Source organism: Anas platyrhynchos, chromosome 1, assembly GCF_047663525.1.
Source record: "Anas platyrhynchos isolate ZD024472 breed Pekin duck chromosome 1, IASCAAS_PekinDuck_T2T, whole genome shotgun sequence".
In the NCBI taxonomy this organism is placed as follows: domain Eukaryota; kingdom Metazoa; phylum Chordata; class Aves; order Anseriformes; family Anatidae; genus Anas; species Anas platyrhynchos.
The window spans coordinates 100523114-100541692 of record NC_092587.1 but is presented as its reverse complement, the minus strand read 5'-3'; the positions used below and the strand labels follow the sequence as shown (position 1 = coordinate 100541692).

Sequence of the window (18579 nt, the reverse complement as noted above, 5' to 3'; positions counted from 1 at the left end):
TTTCATACAAAATAAAGGTTTGAATTTGACTGGTATTTAAAGTAGTGTAGCATGCTAAAACAAAATTGTCTTTATGTCATGCTGTTGTTTATATAATGTCATGGGAAACTAAAGTAAATCAAAGAAGCAGCTCAAACCCAAAGTCCACTTACTGTCTGCTAAAATTCATATTTTATTTTTTCCTTTTGAAAAAGAGATGAAAGCAGTGACTTGTCAGGTAAGTTTCACTGTCTTTATTGATTTTAACTCTTATGCAAATCTCCAGCTGAGTGGTCATAGTCCAGGTATCATATGGCAACTATGGCATTATAGCTGATAAAATTACAGAGATAATACTAGTCTGAAATGGAAAGAGTTGGTCTTAGAATAGGTTCTCGTCCTGCACTTACTAAAAATGTTATACTTCTGTAGATTAACAAAGTACTTGAATAGAAATGCTTTGCTTTATTTTCTTAGGAATGCTGGTAGAAAAATCTTAAACAGATGTAGTACCCCAAAATTGGAGTTCATGCACTGTCTGAATGCTTTCCTGCATCTACAAGCATCATAACATAACTCTCTTAATATGTGCAGCAATTCCTACTTTTTAATAGACTTTCTATTCTACACACCTTGTATTTCAAAGCTCCCCTTTCAAAGTGCAGGCTGAGAAAAGGTTGCTGAGAAAACTGAAAATGATAATTTGAGAGGGACTGAAACCTGAAACTTAGCAGCACTTTTTGAAACAACACAAAAGTTTGAATTCTGGACAGTCTCTTCATCACACAATTAGATTTTGCTGTATGCAAAACTGATTTTTCCAAAACTATTCCATGGCAAAAAAAAAAAAAAAAAGTCATAGTTAAAAGACAGATGTTTAAATACCTTCTACGTGACACATATATAAAAATACATACGGAATGCTACCCGATTTTATTAACAAAGTATGGAAGAACATCCACAAATACTGTACTTACCAGATTTCTCTGATATTCTGCAACCATTGCCTTTCGTAGCTTTATGCTGATCAAATCGTAACCTGAAGTCCAATGACCTAATATTCAGTAATGCAAAATTCACATTTCATACTTGCAATGTCATTTTTTCAAAGCATTTTTCAATGTTAGAACATGACAAGGTTGAATACATTTTGACAGTGATACGATTTGAAGCTGCAAAAACAAACTGTCTGAATTGACTAGAATTTTTACCAAATTTTTCCTACGGTGCAGCTCTTGGATTAGAATGTTTGAATGTCAAACTTTCAAAAAGACAAGCTGTCTGTAACTCTCTCTCTCTCAAAATAATTAAAAAAAAAAAAAAAGAACCAAATCAGAGAATCAGTGCTTTCATGTTGTGAGAAATAAGTATTTCCTAATCCTTAAATAGAAAAAAAAAAAAAGTGCTAAATTATTAGTCTTATTGATTCCAGCACCCTCCCTGAAATAATATTTTTCCTGATTTAACAAATATATTGCTTGTACTTCTCAGATACACAATTCTATCAGGAGATGTGTATCTGGAGAGAACAAAAAGGTGGAACTAGCCGCTTTTTTTCAATAGCATTATAGTGACTGGTCCTGCTAGTGTGAGCCTTCCTCCAGGGCCCACCATAGCTGGCCATGCCATGAGAGTCATTGTGGGTCATTGGTCCATGTTATTAAGTCAGGTTTACTCCAACATCCTTTTTCCTGTGAGATGAAATTTATCAATGATGAAATTTTCCCTTATTCCTCGAGAACCAGCACCTATTTCATGTCTCATTTACCATTTACTTTCTTGTAAATACCACTATTTGTTAACACAATTGATCTTTCTTTTACAATTACAGTAGCAATAATACTCTGATTTTTACAGGTGCACTAGCAGATGGAGAAGAGTGGAAGGATGTATATACACTTAAGCAGCTTTGCAAGAGAAAGCAAGAACTTGATATGACAGCTAAAAGTTGTCCTAAGATGAGACTTAAAGGGTCTTCAATGCCACACAACAGAACTTAAAAATAGGGCAGACAGTAAGGCAACATGCAGAAATGAAACTAACATGGGAACCTGTACATAACATTCCTATTCGAGCAGCTGCTGCTTGGCTTGCACACCGCACCCAGAGGTCTTAGCATGGAAGTGGCCTTGGCATGGTGGAGGCCATGCCTGGCCTCCTCCCTGCTGGGCCACCGCATCCCAGGTGAGCAGTGCCCATGCCAGGAGGCGGCCTCCACAGAGACCCTGTGACTGTTTCGGGAGAGCAGAAGGCTTTCACTCCTTCCTGTGTTCATTTCCTTAGGAAAATGTTTTTCCCAGGACAATCCTTTTTGTTAAAATACTAACTTTCAGATTCAAACACTGAAAAGAGCACTGAAGTAGTGCACCAGTGGTCGTAGAAGCAAGTTGAGGGGTGTGTTTCAGCAACACCGTACTCCCATTCATTTGTACAGGAGGCTTGTAGTAGCTCAGAGGAAATAGATGGGTACTTCCTAATGGTCTTACTGCCTGCATGTGGTCTGGAAAAGGGTTTGCCATGCAGTACAATCACAGAACAAACTAGCATGGTTTGCCCCTTCAATTCCCGTTAGCTCTCTTACTGCACTTGGGATTAAACACAGTAGCAGCCCCCAGAACACAGTCCTGCCAGAAATCTCCACAGGGCCAGGCAAGTGCAGGGAACTGCAGCTGAACCGCTCTCCAGCTGCATTTCACTCAATAGCCACAGGCTGCAAATCCCTAGTGTAAAGGAACAGGTAAAACACCCCTTTAAAGCTTGTTTCTACATGTTTATATATATATATACACACAACACACACACACACACACACACACATATGTATATTCTAAAGCATAAATATATATATATATAAACTTTAAAGTAGACAAAACTGCTATATGTGGATAATATTAATGGAAATAGTGTGTTCCATTTGCTACGGATACTGCCTTACCTATATGTTAATATTGTTTAAAGGACAGCACAGACAAATATTCAACATACTTAGAACTCTCCTGACAGGTTTAAACTCCACAAACTACGCATATCATTTCCATCATAATCAAACGGATATTTTTCAGGATAAACTGTCTCATTTTTGGTACTGCAGACAATTTTTAACTAGGAATAGTGAGGTGTTTGAATTTGAAAAGCAAACACAAGATGCAATCTGTGTTAAACAACATCCTCTAACACAAATACAAACCAACTAGAACAAATAGCTTCAGGCAAACTAGCAGAGTAAACAACAGAAAGCAAAGAGAACAAGGAAAGACCAGAGAAAAGCTGGGTTGCACTTTCTTTGGAGGTAGAGGTCTTAGAGGGTTTCAGTGACTCCCAGCTCCATCTGTGTAAAGGAAATCATTTTTTGCCACTGGCACGAGAATTAAAATTCTATTGTGGGACTGGGAGAGATGAAGTTCATAGGGCTTTATAACTCCTTAATTGTTTTCTCTCCTGCCAAATAACACAGCATCAAAATACTTTAGTATCATAAAGTAGCCTCAGACAGTTTCTCAGTCAGTCTTCAGGATTTGATTTTGCAATTTAATCCACTGATACTAGCTTCTTTCCTGCTGATTTCACTTGAGCTCTGTGGATGCAAGAATCAGCTCTTATTGATCACTTTGCACAGCCAGGGCTTTCTTCTGTCCACACTTTGTAGAATATTAAACCACTGGTAAAGTAATACAGCTCCTTTCACAGATATGTTTGTTTTTGTCTTTTGTTTATATGTGTCTATCTACTAGACTGCCTGCTAGTTAGGTTTTTTGTCTTGAGGCACTTAACCATCAGTCAGTACTTCATTACTCTTATTTTTCTGGTTTCGTTTCATCTGAGATTAAAATCTTTTTCAAAAGGTGGACTGCCAACTTGTAAACACATATGCTTAAAACACTATTGTGAGTTAAACTGGGTAATCCATGATTTTCTATCTCTTTAAGAACACACAGTAAGAAACATTACTTTGATTTCCATTAAGCTTTAATGTAGAACCATTAGCTTTTTCAAAAAAAAAAAAAGAAAAATCTAGAACACACAACTGAAAGAACTGCATAATATTTTAGTAGTAGTAATGTTATATTAGCATGTAATTTTGTGTCTTTGTGTGCTACTATAGTCAAGAAAGCTTAGTTTTAAAAGACATTCAGCATCTTTTAGAAACACAAGCAAACCAGTAACAAAAGGTCTCATTTTCTATCTTATCTATTTTACTTTCAGATCTAATGATTTTCAGAAGTCATTGGGGTTACTAGGGTCAATAGGCAGTGTAAGAGTCCATTAGGTGTAGAAGACAAGGGAGCTACAAAAAGCAGCTGCAATGAAAGACAGAAAGACAGAATTATCCATCAAACATTAGGATCATTATTAAGAGTAGAGTATGTTTTAGAAACCAAAGCATCTGGTACAAGAAAGAATATTCTCACATTCTGCATTGGCCAATTTGGACCTTCTTTTGTACCTTTTAGGGCTCTGGAGAAAAGCTCAGTGTATGAATAAGAAAGACTTATTTACAATCAAAATTCAGATTTGTACAAGCAGAAGTGGGCTATACCCACTACTTCATCTCACTGTTTTCCCTGGACTTTGCAGTTTGGCTTTACAGCCAGCCTATGTGATGGTGGCACATGGTATTCTTATATCTGCAAATACTTTCCTATAATTTGGCTCTGTTCTCTAAAACTAGACTTACAAATTGCATCCAATATGCCCACTCCTTCTTCTTCACACTTCTCCCCTACTCTACCATGGAATCTTCATGGGCTGCAGGACAATCTTTGCTCTGGCACCTGGAGCACCTACTTCCTCACCCTCCTCCTCCTCCTCTCCCCTGGGTGTCCTCAGGGCCGCTCCTTGCACCGCTCCCCTCACCGCCCCCTGCCATGTGGCGTTTGCCCTCCCATCCCCAGGCTGCCCCCGAGGCAAGGCACCACCATCTTGGCTGTGGGGCCCGGCTGTGCCCTGCAGTGGGGCTGTTGGGGCTGGCTGGGGCCGGCACGGGGCAGCCCCGGCATCACCTCATGCAGCAGCCCTGCATGCCTCTGCCACTGTTTGGGCACCTGCATGCAATACATTAGTTTTTAAGATTTTGATGTTATTTCTCAACTGAATGTGGTCTCGGTCACTTCAGATACGATAATTCAAAATTTTGCAAAACCACTTCTCTAGCAGGCTTTTCAGCCCAATGAACTGCATTGGTAGGATCAATTTTTGTAAGGGACCAGCTTTAGACATTTCCAAATACAGGTGTGTCCTGTTCTCCAGACACTGCGCTATTGTGCCTCTGGTGGGCTAAGCCCAGCAGCCTAGATCACTGGAATGATAAAATGTTTTAACCATTTTCCTCCCTCAGTTGAGAGAGGACAGGGAGCTACAGGCTTTACAGTTTCTGTGATTTGATTGTCAGTACAGCCACAAGAACAAGTTAGGGCAGCAAAACCAAGTAACAGGAGACTGTAATGTGCACAAGGCAGGAGGTGGGAACAGAAAGAAGAAATGAACTGCTGTCCTTTGGAGGTGGCTGGGACCTCTCGAGGTGATTTTGCTGTGAATGCCAGCATCCTTTACAATTCACATCCACATTTACTAAAACTCTTCTTGCCTTCCCACAAGAGGATGGGAAACAATTTGACAGGTCATTGCTACCAGTTCCTCCACCTTCTTTACTTTTGCTCTCCCTGCTCTGGCTACTGCATATCCCCATCACCCAAAAGAGCTTTCTGTGAGCTAATTTGACTTCCTAAAGTTTATGAGGAATACCTGCAAATTAGACTCTTTTAATTCACTAATACTGCAGAAACAGATCAGATCATATAATGGTCAAGGGGAACCTCAGATATGGAAAAAAAGTGAGGACAGGACTGTTACCAGGCACTGGGAGAGAGACATAACAAGAAGTGAGAAATTCACCTCTTCCAGACACAAGGAGTCATTAGAGTAACCCATGCTGTCCTGAGACTATGCTCCCTCATCATTCTCACTCCACCACTCCTTTGAGGTGGCAGCTGGGTTTTAAAAACACTTAATGCATCACCACTTTTGCAAACATACCATTGCATCATTCGGTATATTAAACAAAAATCCGTTTCCTGTGTATATCTATATTAAGTGACGTTTGGATCTTTCTTCATTCACTGAGTTATTATGAGCTGAAAGCTAAAGTTTTGCTTGGATCTACTTTAGGAACAAAGTTTCTATTCTTCACACTTCAAAAAGCACTCTCTTTACATTGATTTTGCAGTAGACTAGGTAGCATTCGTTCAGAAAACCTGACTTTTCAGAGAGATCTGAAATCACAGACCAAATTTACCTCACTGAATTATCATCCATTTGTGAACACTGGTGATTTGGAAACTTTGCCTGTGCAGATGTGTTGCATTTCTTGCTCGTGGACCTACCATTAGCACACCTACGTGAATATTGTGAATATTATTCTACTACATGTCAGGAGACAATGTGCATATAAAGACAGCAAAGAAACAAGATTTTCAGCTTAACAGATGTCCAAGCCAAATTCCAAATCTCTTTCTTCTTCCTTTCTTTGACCATTTGTTATAATTTGAGATTAGATTAGAGCTGATTGCTGCTTTTCCATGCAATCCTCCTATGCCAAAATGACAATCAAGGATGGATGAATCCAAAGCATTCCTATTTTTCACGCGCTTTAAGTGTAACAAGGCCAGATTTCTCTACATTAGGAATTAAAAATGAGGAGAAAGAAAGATACTGTCATTTTTGAAAAATTATCAAACCTCAAGTCTGAGGCTGTCCATCCATTCTAAGAATCCATTACTAAGTACTACATTAATTCTCAGTTGGAACTGAGAGAACCAATGCACACCAACCTCTCATCTGAAATTCAAACTTAATTTTTATTTTTTGAAAATATTCACCCATTATTTGTAATTTCATTCATGGTAGTTTTGCAGTGATCCATATTTTCCAATAGCTCTGGGGCCTGAGCACTGAAATAACATCCAGTAAAGATTTTTCCTCTCCAACTTTCAGGCCAGTTGGATGTAGGATGCACCTGGGCAAATTCCTATAAAATACTATGCTTCCCAGAAGATTTACATAGATTGATAAGCTTCAGGTAAACTTTTGAACCAAATTTTAAATCTTTAGAGGATTATCTATAAGCTATTATTGATGGTTCCACTGACATTATTAATGCATTGCGTTATGTACAGTTAAATTCTTTTGTGCTTTTATAATGGCAGAAAAAACAATTTACTTAATTTTGTGGAAAGGTTGTAAAGAACTGAGCACTTTCTGACTATGGGGGTCATGCCCTAGGTTGTTTGTCAAACAGGAGCCAAACCATGTTGGTATAACCAGAGAGGTGAGACAAACAGGAAAAGAAGTCAGTGTTAGCCTTATTTTTAGGGGAAACTTTGCCAAGTGTATAAGGTGATTTCAATCACAAGTCGCAGTACATGAATCACAAGAGGAAGTAATACACCAAAATGCCTGGATATCAATTATGTCAAACACCTGAAAACATCTATGTTTGCACGATCCTCACCCATACTGGTAGTTCATCAGGTCAACATCTTACTGTGTTTTCAAGCTAAGCAACTTCATAGCTAGATAATAAGGTAGATTTGACTCAGTTATCTTGGTTTCTGTTGCTGTTGTTGAAAAGATTCAGATCTGAAAACTGAATGCATGTCAGTCAAATGAGTAAAGGATGCAACACAGCCAGCTCAGTTCAGCTCCCAAAACAGCAGGACTGCATTTGTTCAGCATTTTTCCTCTGACAGCTTGCAGCAGTGAAAGACAAGCAGCAAGTTAATGTTGTCCACTCACAGCAGCAAATAATTTCAACAACTTGAGCTCTAATTCAATGACAAACCATTTTGGAAAGCCCTTTTCCTTCCAGCAGTACATGCACTGAAATAGGACGAATATTTTTCTGACAGCCAAACTACACAGCAAAAAAAAAACACACTAATTTTTCCAGATTTACTAACAATATTTTTGCCTGTTACACCTGCACGAAGCATTAAAGGAAGGTGCTATTGTACTGTAAAATAACTAGAGGGTAGCATTGTATAGTCTAGTAGAAACAATTCTAACTAGAATGCTTCACATTTACTTACATAGCTGCTGAACTTCAAGGAAATCCATCGCAAGTCAATGATTTCCCAGATTTCCATGACAACCTAATGAAAACAAATGAGATATTCAGAAAATTATGCTTGGATGCATCAAAAGAATAGCACTAATTACAGTAGCAACACTTTCTTGGAGGGAAATGTTGAACGGTATAAACAATCAGCATCCATTTGGTGTCTCATAAAATGCTATGTTATAAAGGGGAATTCAACAGTCAAATCTGCAGATGTACATCTCTGACAAGTAATTTAAGTAAAGCTCATTGTGGTCTCTAAAACATTAAATGGATTCTCTTTGGGAACCTCTTAGGTTCCCAAATGTACTTACCTCCAGATGCAATATTCAGCTGGTATCTCCTGGGGAGAATGTGATTTGGGTAAAAACAGTTAATTTTAGCACAACTCTTTTTATTTTTACCATCTGATCTCTTTATCACTCTGAGGTTAGATATTCAAGTAGGAATGGGAGAAGGAATTGCAATAAACCAGACTATTTTCTGGAGGCAGCAATCCTATTTTGTCTAGTTTTTCAAGCTCTTAGACCACTGATAAATTACAGAAGAACTAAAAGAGGGAGATATGTTTTTTTAATACAGAGTGCACCAAGAAATTACACAATCTTACCAGATAATTTGTATTACAACTACTGTCTCATTGTAAGTAGTATTATACTTCATGAAAGGATCCTAGAATACGTATCATTATATAACGATGATTTAAACGCCAACCTACCATGAAATCCTTTTCAGGAATAACTCAATCTCAAATGGAAATAGAATTTTCTTAATCTGTTCCTCTCCAGTATACTGCATTTTGATAGCGTCTGAGAAACAAGCCATATTACCAAACAGTGTCACATCAACAATGCACATGAGAGTTGCATCATAGTACTCTTTTCATAAATGAATAAATGGATTAAAAATTCAATGCACTTTTGCTTATTGTTGCAGGAAGCACGGCCAAAAGCACGACAGACACCACTATGGTCAGATCATGCTCCATTTTATTGCCCGAATAGCCTAACTTTTATAGTGAACTTATCAGGGGTGGATAGTGTCTCACACAAGATTATTGGTCAAAAGCACTCAGACAAACAACTACAAGAAAACAACCCTACCTGCAAGAAAACAACCCCCTTGTGATTAGCAGTCACGCAGACCTTGTCCTTGAAGACAGATGCTGGTAACAATGTTTTTCTAAATTTCTCAATTGGGCAATGTGGGAACACTGTCATGGGAACTTCTCATAGTTGCCCTGCTAGCTTGGTTTGCTCAGCTGCAGCAAGCCATGGGATTTTTGCTGTTTCAAAAAATCCCTCAACAGCTTTTAAGTCAGGCTTTGAGGTAACTCACACAAATTCATCTGAATTGTGTCAATTTCTGTGTCAAACCAGAAAGATTACTTATTTCTGTAGATAAAATACAATACACATTTATGATAAAGTTTTGGGAAAACATTTATCTCTACATGGGCTTTTTTTTTTTTTTATGCCCAGCCCCATTATAAATAGGTAAAATGATAAATTGCTCATTGCTATTCCAAAGCTCTTCTGTGAAGTATATGCAGGAAATAAGATCTGTGATTCAAGGCGCAAGACGCATGTTAATTCTTATACAATGGAGAAATCGATATTAAAATCAGGACTGCATGGCTTCTGAGGCTGTACTCCCAATGATAACAAAGTATTGACTTACTATTCTCAGCCTGGATCAAAAAACTAAGAGAACACTGAACTTTAACTAATACACATATAATGTAGTTGCAGCTTATGTTGACTGCCTCCCCAGGAATGCATAAAGTTATGCCATACATTGACATTTATCCAGACTTTGAGGAAATATTAAATCAGGTTGCAAGCTTTCTGGGGCCAGGACCCTGTCTTACTGTCTACCTATATATCTAGCATGCCTGTGGCACCACATAAATAATTTAACAGTAAATGAATAGGATCAAACAAACAAGCAGAAAAAATAATCCAATCAGATTTTTAATCAGATCCGATCTTTTAGTAGTTTAGCCACCATTTCAGAGTCTGCTACCTTTATCCAACTGAGCTGTCAAGCCTTACTCATCTATATTGAAGAAAGGGCATACTGCTAGTGTTTGTAGACAGTTTACTTCCAGAAGATATGAACCAAAGAACATCTCAGTGGCCTTCTACAGTGGCAGGGCAAACAATTCAGGCCATGTTCATGACAAGCAAATTTACATGCTTTAAATGTAGACAAAAATGCTAAAGCTGTAGAACTTAAAGCTTCTGATCACACAATTAGGCTAGTGTTTCCAGAAGATACTGGCATTGGTACAACTCAATTTCATAAATATGTGACCCTGTATAAACCTGTGTATTCTACAAAGCCATTAATAAATATATATATATATATATATATATATATATATATATATATATATATATATTTATTTTATTGCTATCTAACCTAATTCACACCTAGTCAAAGAGAATTACAACTATAGGACAGAGTCATCAGTCACTAACAGCTATCACTACAGCAAATTTCTGTGCAATTCAGTAGCAGCTAAAATCTGTTTATAAAATAAAAATAACAAAACATCTTAATTCAAAGAATAAGCCAACTGAGATGAATAACTAATTATATAAATCATGATTTGATTGCAATTTCTCTAATTCTAGGGAAATAAGGATAAAATTTTTCTGAGTATATTATTCACCATGTATTATTCACTCGGTTTCACTTAATCATCCAGTCTCTGTAGGTGCCCAAGACAACCCTTTAAACCTTTGATTATTTTTGGTCTCATTTAGAAACTGTCATACAGTTGCAGTATATTAGTTCCAAACAGCAGCAATTTCAGAAACATGCAGAACAGAACTGATCAATTCAGTTACCCTCTATTGGAAGAGGGATATACCCTAAAATGTGTGAAATGTTTGAAACATGAGACTGAACATGCCATAAATAAATTAAATTCAAATTGAATTATTTTTTAAAATATTCCTATAGTTCTAAGTCTACAGTTCTTTTGATTCTTAGTCTATAGGTTTTCTAGACATGAATGGGAATTCTTACAATACAATAAACTTACACTTTACCAAATAGGTGTTTTTTTCCTTCATTGCTAAATCTCTACCCAAAATAATATTTTATTTTTTTTTTTCTGACATACAATACAATCTCCTATCTACATTATTTACTGGTTTACCTGTTTCTTTACCTTTCTGTAATCTCCATGACAAAGTACCTCAAATGAAACTCATTTAAGAAATGCAGAGGGTCAGGAGGCACCAACGAGGTTTTGAGACACCAAACTACTAGGTAAAATTTTGCTCAAGGAACAAGGTCAGCAGTATCACGCAGGCTTTTTTTTTTTTTTCCTGGGAATTTTATCTTTGGGAAGTTTAATTTGACTTCCAGCCTTTGTCTTTTCCCTTGAGATTTCTATACAGGCTGTAATCCTGGTTGAATTAGCTCCAGAATTCTCAGTCAAATACTCAACAGGCATGTAAAGATTATATGGATATGCAAGTAGAGATCTGGTCCCTAGGCTCCTGCTCTTGTGTAGTCTGATATATCTGGGAAGCTATGAACAAATTGCACATGTATCACACAGACGGCTTGCACATGAAAATCCACATATGGAAAATATCAATTCCATTCCTTCTTTTACCTCAGATTACACTCATATTCAGTTTCCAGGAAAATACCTTTGCCCTGCATTCTTGTTATTGGGATGGAGGGGAGAGAGCAATCCTGTCATCTAGTAGACTAGCTTTTTTAACTGTCCTTTTCTGATGTGCAGGATATAGAGCAGCAGAGAGATGCAGCTTGCTTAAAATGAGTATTCTTCCCCATAATACAGTGGAATGATACCATTATTCTAAGGGAATAAAATATACACCTGAGACAAAGGCATTTGTCTTTAAACAAAGGGCTGAAACGTGGTCTGCTGTCTGATACACTCAAATACTACTTACTTCCGTGAGTAGGATATCCACTTGAGAAGCAAGTTACTAGGGTTTCTAATTTCCATTCCCTGTAACTACTCATGGTACAGAAAAAAAAAAAAACAGTGTCAGCTGTTGAGATTTATGGTGGGTGGTGGAGTGTAACTGGGATGCTAGTGGCCAGGGCAGCATCTTCATATGGGGGCGGGAGACTAGGTAAGTATAAAGCCCTTCGGACAGAGGATGGAACCACGTTTCACTTCCAACATTTGATGCCAGAGGGCAATTCAAAGCTCTCCATTTCTTTCTGAGGCTTTAGATTTTGGGGGAAGGAGAGCAAGATAATTGTTTTCTTCACAAAAGCCTTAATATGATTCTTTTCCATGCAGAAGAAAAAATAATAATTAAAAAATAATCAGACTTCCATTTCAGGGAAGGGAAGCAGGGGAAAGAAAAGTAACTTCTATTCATATTAAACTAAGCTAGAGTAATCTTTCCAGTGTCTTAGTTCAGCTGCCACTAATGGCTTATTTGCCTAGGCCTGTGATTCCTTGACTTAGGGCTGAAGAGACATAAAATAATGAAAATAAATGAAAATAGTGAAAATAAATAAATAATGCTTATTTCTGCAGCATGGAATATTGCATTTGACTTCTTTTAAGGCTTGGCCCCAACTATTTCACAACCAGTATTTGACAGGAGAAGATCATACAACTTACTCAATAAGAAGGGTGTAAAATCTAACAAACTGTAAGTACAACAGGGTTATGAAGAAGTGGGATACTAAGTCCAATAAACCAGAAAGCTATTCTTACTGGTACTGAATGAGGCATGCCTAAGGTTCCTGAGGAAGTTACATACATTCATAAAATCTCAAGTGAGAGACTATAAGTATTGGAAATCACTTCCTCTGACTGGTCTGGCTGTAGGAAAAGAGAACTCACATGATGTACTTTATTACCGAAAGAAGCCATAGCTGGAACGGTGGAGACCGGACAATGGCAATGCAGCCCAGGGTCTCAGCCCAGGCATCTGGTTCTCTGGTGAAAACTTTCTCTCATTCTTTATACCAGTTTATCTTGTTTAGTTAATTTTACTCACAGTTTGCATCATCATTGATACATGCTTCCCCCATGACAAACTGAACACACGTCAGTTTACTACGATGCATTAAATATCCATATGTTTATGTGGTGGTCAGAGAGAGATTACATCAGAAGTGAGTGAATTTCACATCACTTGAGATAGGGAGAAAGTCAATTACAAGGAGAAAATCAATCCTTGAAACTGATGTCTAAGAAATGTGCTTGGCAAGCCACTCATTCGCCAAATCAAGCCCCTTTTGAAGCTTGACCATCTGCAGCAAGTGGGGATATCTGGAGTAGAGCACTTTTTAGAATATGGAAAAAAGCCCACAGAGCATCAATTAGACATTCTGACCCATAACATATTTTAAATTAATTTTCAGAAAGTAGCATGTGTGATATTGACAGTAGAATTCTGCCCATATGGTTTAACATTTGGTTGCCTCCAAAGCAGCTTCGAAAGTTTAAACTATTTGCTAATACTTCTGCAATGTTATCTCTTCCTTACCTTTATTTTTGAGAGGTAAGCTTTCAAAAGTTCTCAATTTCTTCAACTGGAGAAGATGCATTACACTTGGTTTCCAGATATGGAAACATCACTGAAAAATATGACTGTGGTACCTATGTGAGTTCAAGTAATTTCAATAGTTTCTTAACAAAGAAAATCTCCTTTACAGGAGCTGAGAAAACCTAAAAGGAAAATTATCCTTCTGGTCCCAGCATCAATGTTTTTTTTTGCCTTTTTCACTTTTGGGGTGATTCAGATAACAAATATCCCCAGCTGGTCCTGCTACAGTAAATTTTCTAAAATTAAGTTAAAACCAAGCCTGCTACACTCATATATATTCTGTAATGTTGTGTTCTAGAGGGGCACTGGCACACAATTTTATCTGCAACATTATTTTTCCAGCATTTGTGACAAACTATAAACCATAGGTCTGAATTTTTAAACGGAGGACTTTCTCATTATGAAGCAAGTGAAAGCAGGATTCTGCTATTGTAAACTAACAGCAAACTTGCTCTTAAAGCATATTTCTAGTGGTTCTCATTTTACTGCAAATGTAAATTCGAAGAGATGGATGTTTCTATCATCCCAGCACCACCACAGAATTAAAATATCAGCAATATCCATGAATTACATGGGCCTCATCAACACTTTTTACAGCAATTGAGATAGCATTTTATATTTTTTGTGTACAAACAGCAATAAATATACTTATGAGTACTGATCTTTATTACTGCTAAGATTAAGCAGCTCTTATGTTCTTGGCCTTGCACAAAAGAAAAAAAAAAATCATGAATTCTTAACAAGAAGTTTCTACAATAATCACAATACATTTAAGAAGTCGTAATCTTGAATTTTTTCAAGGAACGTATTGAGCCTTGGGTGAACATGAGGATGTCTGGGAACAAATTCAGTGTAAATGTATCATGTTATTTGTTCGTTCCAAAGCACCTGAAAGATGCTATCTGCTACTACAGGTATACATCTTTTAAGATTAGACCTCAGACCACTAGGAAATGGCCTACCCTTCAGCAGTAACAAGAAAGTAAGGATGCCCTTCACTCTTTTGTGGTTTGAAAAAGCTAACATAGAATTTGAAGGACTCTGTTCTTACACCTAGGATGCACTTACACTACAGGTCTCTTTTCTGACAGAAATCATGACCAAGCTTCCACGAACAAGTCCCAGGAGGGGTGTATTCTCTGAACACTGCAACACACGTATGCATTCTTCAGAAGAGATGACAGAAGCACAGCAGATTCAGAATCATTCCACTGATTTTCAGAAATTGAAAGATTCTCTACCTAAGGACTAAAATGAACCAAGGAAAAGACCAAATGGCAACTAAAACACAGTCTTTTTTTTTCTTTTTTTTTAAGTCATCTTTTTCTCTTCTCCATTCTATGGAATTTTCTGCTACCCACATATCAATCTGGGAACATTTAATTGATGATCTATCTACAGGTTAAAAAAGAAAAACAAACAAAACCCTGAAATTTTCATTCAATAACTGATAATCTGTTATCTGGATGAGTTTATACTAAAACAAAACACTGTTGTATTCAATAAGGCAAAGTTTTGGTTGAAGTTCTCACTAATTTTAATGTGGCATGACATACCAGTAACTAGATGCAGAATCTGATTATTAATTTGGGATTAAAGCCAATTTATTCTTACTTTTAAGTATTTTATGCAGTCTTTCCTGTCCAAAACATTATACCAGTCCAAATTAAATTGGTTCAATATTAATTTAGTTACAGTGGTGCAAAACACCTGTGTAGATACGCTTCAATTGTTTTAAAACTGAAACATCAGCCTAGGTTAAATTGATTCCTTTTAAGATTAAATAAAATCAATATGTCAGCTATCTTTAACCTGTTTAATCCACTAAGTAAATTAGTTTTAAAACCTAATAATTTAACAGCACGTGTGAGACTAGTGTTTATCATGATGATCACCATTCTCTTCCTATTTCCTGGTAGCTGCCTGCTTCTCAGCCTATGTCCATCTGCCATATTTCTTGCACAAAATCCTGTCTCCTTTGAAACCTGTAACTTGGACCTTGTACAAGATCTGGCATTGCAGAGGTGCTGTCAATGAGAGGGACTCAAGGGATAATCATGACAATCACAGCATTAAAACTGCATAACACTGCATGCAATGGTGGCCTGTTTAGACAAAAAAAAAAATCTGAATTGGTGGGAAGATTAAATAACTTGCAGTCTTCTTGTCAGTGTTTTTAAATTGCTGTCTCTAAACTATAAATCCATATATGGTGAATTAAAGATGAAAGAAAAATGACAAGAATCCGCATGAAGGCTTAAGCTTCTAATGGATTAAAACAAAATATATAAAAAAATCACCATTACCTTATGTTCAGAGAGAATGAAATTACAAGTAACTAGATGATTTGTAACTTCAAGCAGAATAACATTTTCCCAATTAGGTGCAAGAAAGCATACTGTTTCTTGTAGTTGATTCTCAAGGTCTCATTCCTTGTAAGTGCAAAAACCCACCAGATAGCAAGAACTGTGAAAAGGGATCATATGAGTTTGACAGCTCCACTAAAGAAACATCATAAAATTGCTTTCTGGTTGCTATCTTGTAGCTAATAAGTGGCACAAGCTTGGGAAGGGGAAAATAATTAAATTCTTATGATAAAATCTAAATTTGATTTTGCTATGGAATAACTTATAGTTCAATTGCTCTAATCTTTACACTACCACTGTTAAAAAAAAAAAAAAAAAAAAAAAAGTGTTATAAATGTTATATCTTATTTACTTCATGTTTTTCAAAGCAAGAAGCCTTTTTAAGATATGCATCAGTAATTTTCAATATTGAATTAGGAAACTCTTGTCTTTGGTAGCCACATAATAAGTGGAGGATAGTGAATCCTTTTGCATGACTTATTCCAATAAAATATATCAGTCACCAATAAATACATGCCATCAAGTATTTCTTTCTTGCAACATTTAAAAGCAGCCAGCAACTTAAAGAAACGTGGCAGGAAAGAAATATTAAACTGCAACATTTAAATAAAAAAAAAAAAAAAAAAAAAGGTACCAGGAAATATTTTAGGAACATGGTAAATGATGAGAAGAGCACGAAAGCAGTATTTCCCAGCCAGACAAACCTGTACTTCTTGTAAACATTATGCAGACATTGCATTAAGATGTCTCCTGTCATAGCATGGAATGATTGATAAAAATGATTTAGGGTCCAGACAGCAATAGTACAGAGCAAAAAACATGGGGGCGGGGGGCAGGCAGAGGGCAGAAATCCTTTTAGATTGACCTTTAACTGATAAATTGATGATGTCCTCATTAGCAGCAACCCTGCTGCTTGCCCTCAATAAAAGATAATGTCCTGCTGTTAACACTATTCCCGTTTCTGTGATTTAACACTACTATTACAGTGCAGATTCTATTTAAATGGATTAAGGTTTAAATTAAGATAAAATATTATTGGGTCTGCAGTGTTTGTCTCTGAACCAAGCAGTATGCTTTCATTGCCTGTGACTGGAAATCAGCAAGCTATAGGGGCATTTATCAGATGATATTAACGCCAAGGTTTTCACAAGGAAGTACCTATACAATACCCAATTTGTTTAGAATGTTCTCGGTAATATATCACAGATGGTCCGTTTATGATTAACTGTTTAATGCATAGTTACCCATAGCTTAATCCTTCTTGAGGAAAAAAAAAAACACCTAGAATTCCAGTATTTTCTTAGAACGCAAAATTTGTAGGGTTCACAACGTAGTTAGATAATGGAACAGATTACCCGTTATACACAATGGAAACACCATGCAATTTTTTATTTTGCATGGTTATCAGTGCCATCTGCAATGATCAAAAATACAGAAAGAGATGCATCATTATTAATCTGTGACTTGATTTAGCAACACATTGGTATTTTTTGAAAAATCATTTTAAACAAAGAAGCCTAAGACTTTCAGTTTTATCCCCAGATGTGCTTACCTTTCAAAACATGATTCTATAAGTTAATTTATATTTTAAAGATAAAGGACCAAAATTCTATACTATAACAAATATATTTAGAGATTTGTCTAATTAAATCTAGTTAGAGAGTTATTTTAATTATTTAAATACATGCTGATTCAGCCTCTAGGCTTATTTATTAACTCCAGACAGATAGGAATTCTCTACATTGGTTTTGGTCTGCTATTTTTTAGATAACTTAGGGACTATCTCTACAGAACGGAAAGTGTTGTGGTTTAACCCCAGCAGGCGGCTCAGTACCACACAGCTGCTCACTCGCTCTCCCCAGGTAGAACGGGGGAGAGAATCAGAAAGGCAAAAGTAGGAGAATTCATGTGTTAAGATAAAAACTGTTCACAAGGTAAAGCAAAAGCCACATGCACAAGCAAGGCAGAAGAAGGAACTCCTTCTCTGCTTCCCTCTGGCAGGCAGGTATCAGCCACTTCCCGGAAAGCAAGGTTATTTTGATTTCCAGCTAGGTGGAAGTAAATGGGCATCATCCTGACCTCACAACCTACTGCAGTCCCTATGGGCACTAATTCTCAGTGTGGTCTTTTGGAGCTGCCAGGAATGACCACCTGGGTGATGACACAGGGTCACTTGTGGGCCCCACCCTGGGAATCATACTGGGGAGAGGCAGGAGGCAGGTTTCTCCTCACTCTGCCCCTACTCACTGTGGGGCAGCCAGGAGATAGGAGCCAGAGCTTCAGAATCTGCCTTCCTTGGAGACATGCATTTGACCGCAGGGCGCTGAAAGAGACCAGGGCAGGAAGGCCAAGGCTCAGATGATGGGTGGGCTCCTGAGGTGCTCTGGCACAGGGTTTTGCCACACAGGGGTCTCCCATTCCTCTTGTCTTCCTGCATGTAGCAGAGGGGAGACCAAGTGACCTCCACTCTCTCTCCAGGCTCCTTTTCTATCATTTTATAAGTCCTTAGTCCCACTGGATCAGCTCCCACAAGTGCCCTTTCTCTTCCACTATGCTA

The 18579-nt window shown here is 37.3% G+C and overlaps 1 protein-coding gene across 1 annotated transcript in view; it reads right to left on the bottom strand.

The window, feature by feature from the left end:
* LOC106019573 (inositol 1,4,5-trisphosphate receptor-interacting protein-like 1) overlaps positions 1-18579 on the bottom strand; it is a 171388-nt gene that overhangs the window by 53855 nt on the left and 98954 nt on the right. The window contains exons 6-7 of the transcript XR_011804135.1: positions 8064-8126; positions 957-1033 (exon numbers count right to left, since the gene is read on the bottom strand). The gene's annotated coding sequence lies outside the window, so the exon portion shown is untranslated. The remainder of the gene's footprint in view (positions 1-956; positions 1034-8063; positions 8127-18579) is intronic.